Here is a 2591-nt window from a genome sequence, read left to right on the forward strand (position 1 = left end):
CCATGCTTACCCACCTCCCTCAAAATTATTCTAGGCAAACTTTTTTTTCTTTCACTTCACTTGTCTGGCTAGTACTTGACTCTGAGAAAGGAATGGCCTCATTCTATAAAGACTGACCTTGCTTGTTCTGACGGAAAAATCAGGAAGTCTATTTGGGCCTCTTCTGAGCCAACAATTAGAGCTATTTATTTCCCCAATATGAAGAAAAGATTTGCAGGCACTGAAACTCCATACTTCCTCTAATCTCTATGAAACTTACAAAGTCTGGCTTACTCATATCCTTTGCTGCAATGACCCCTGCCAATTCCCTCGGCGCCCTGGGATGGAGAGCATCTGGACTTGCATTAATTTAAACATGTCCAGCCCCACCAGAAGTTCTCTAACTAGGTCCTCCCTGACCCTAGGCCCAGTGGTGCTTCTCCTGAGTCCGCCCGGAATCCCGGGCTGGGAGATGTCTTGGTCCCTGCTCAGAAAAATGGAGGCAAAGAATTTGTTAAAGAGGTCAGCTTTTTCATCTGATGCAACCACCAGATTGCCAAGCATGTCCTGCGGGGGCCCCACGTTACCTGGTGCCTTCTTTTTACTCCTTATGTGTTTAAAAAAGGACTCATTTTGTTTCGAGGCTGTTTCAATGACCTTCGTTTCATTTTGATTTTGCTGTTTTGACCTCGAAATGAGTCGAAACAGTGTCGAAACAAAATGGCCAGCGAAATTTCGCATAGCCCTAATGGGCAGGTGTCTCCGGAGTTCAGTCTACAACTGGTCCTGCCTTCCCCATTTTTACTTTCCTGCCATGCCTTGTTCAAAATAAGGTTGTCTTGTCCCATAAAAGCGGGGGAAAGGTGGAGGCAGGGAGCAGTTGGGGGAATGGGGAGCAAGAGGGCAGGCATTACTGTCCCTGTTAGTTTTGTCCTACTTATGTCTCTCTAATCAGTTGGCTAAGTCTCACCTTCTCTGGAGCATGTTGAGCTGGGTTGGAGCAGTCCATGGATGGCAGGCTGACCCCCTGGATTCCCTGCCAGCTGGGGCTGCTCTGACCCAGATCAACATGCTGCAGACCCAGGCACACATGTAAACATGGCAGCTGGAACAATAAAGTCTGGTGCAAATTGTGCTGGAGTTTATTCACTTACATTAATTGCACGTGTAGATGCACCCCTAGGGTCTCAAATCCAGCCAGTGGATTAAATCCCTGGCCTGTGCCTACACGCTCCCTGCCTCTGTCCCCCTGCCAGAGCCTCAGAGCAAGTATTCTTTATTCTCTTTTGGGGTCATAACCCTTCCTAGGTCAGTCAATGAAGAGTGCAGCTCCTTGGCACTTTGCCATGCAGTCTTCTCATCTTCCTTAAAGCTGCACCTGGTCCACTGGATGTTATCAGCAAAAGGTCCCCTACTAGGTCATGAACAAAACCCAGAACACAAAGCTGCACCCATTCAGGCTCAAATAAAAATAAAGAAACAAAACAAAGCACCCGTATACAGCAACTGAAATCTCAGTTCCTTAGGTCTACTCACAATCTATTCATGATATCTTCTTTCTTGCTGCTGGGGTATCTCTTCTCTCCTGCAAGGGCAGTCAGTCCTGGCTTCCAGGCTAGGCTTCTCCTTCCCACAACCACAGCTGTCTGTCTGGATCCTGTCTTTATATTCACTGGCTCTTCCCCTTTGCTAGTCACCTGACTCTGGCCGGTCAGACTAGCACAGGAGTCTCTTCTCCCTTGGTTGCCATGCCTGATAGTTTCTCCTCATATTTCCATTCTGACTTTTCTTTCCTCCTGGCCCTGAAGATCCTGATCTTAAAAGGACCTCACCACCTGGCTGTGTGTCTCAGTCTCTTCTCAGTGACAGGAGTACAGCCTCCTGTTACAATCAGTTATACTTCCTCCAGCATAATACGAACTTGCTGAAGCTATTGTTGGGTGGTATTCTATGGCCTGCTGTTATGTGGGAGGTCAGACTGGCTTTCACAGATTTTGAGGTCAGAAGGGACAATCCATTTTGTCTGATACTGAAAACAAAAAGTCTTAAAAAAAATCTTCTTATACCTGAATTAGGGATAAAATTCATGCACAGTATTCCTCCCCACTGGGCATGTCTACACATGCAGTTAATGCTCAGAAAAATTACTGTGCAGTAAGCTTTCCTTGAGTGCACATCTACACGTGTCCATTGGGAGCATTCAGGGCAGGCATACTCCTGCCCTGCTGTTTCAATATGGCAGCCAGGGGGAGCTCTAGACTCCCTTGGGTGCCAGCCCTGGGGTGCCATCCCTGGGGTGGCAGGGAGCACCAGACAGTGTGGGGAACTGTCCCACCTCTGGGGCAGCTGCCTCTCACCCCACACCTCTTCCCCAGGCAGCTGCCTGCTCCCCAACCCCCGCTCTGATCACGGAGCCTGGCCAGGACAACGTCCACTACCCCCAGCAGCAGGCAGCTCCTGGCCCCAGGGCTGGGACATTTGCTCCCTGCCCCTGGCAGCAAGCAGCCCCCAGCCTGGCTCCGTGATCAAAGCAGGGACTGGGACATTGCTCCCTGCCCCTGGCAGCAGGCAGCTCGGAGCCAAGGCTGGAAGCTGCCTGCTGGAGCAATGTC

General features: G+C 49.8%; 1 protein-coding gene across 1 annotated transcript in view; it reads right to left on the minus strand.

The window, feature by feature from the left end:
- Positions 1-1588, minus strand: part of RIPK1 (receptor interacting serine/threonine kinase 1) — a 59758-nt gene extending 58170 nt beyond the window's left edge. Inside the window, exon 1 of the mRNA XM_025202396.1 lies at positions 1516-1588. The gene's annotated coding sequence lies outside the window, so the exon portion shown is untranslated. The remainder of the gene's footprint in view (positions 1-1515) is intronic.
- Between the last annotated feature and the right edge of the window lie 1003 nt (positions 1589-2591).

Source organism: Alligator sinensis, unplaced genomic scaffold (assembly GCF_000455745.1).
Source record: "Alligator sinensis unplaced genomic scaffold, ASM45574v1 scaffold579_1, whole genome shotgun sequence".
In the NCBI taxonomy this organism is placed as follows: Eukaryota; Metazoa; Chordata; order Crocodylia; family Alligatoridae; genus Alligator; species Alligator sinensis.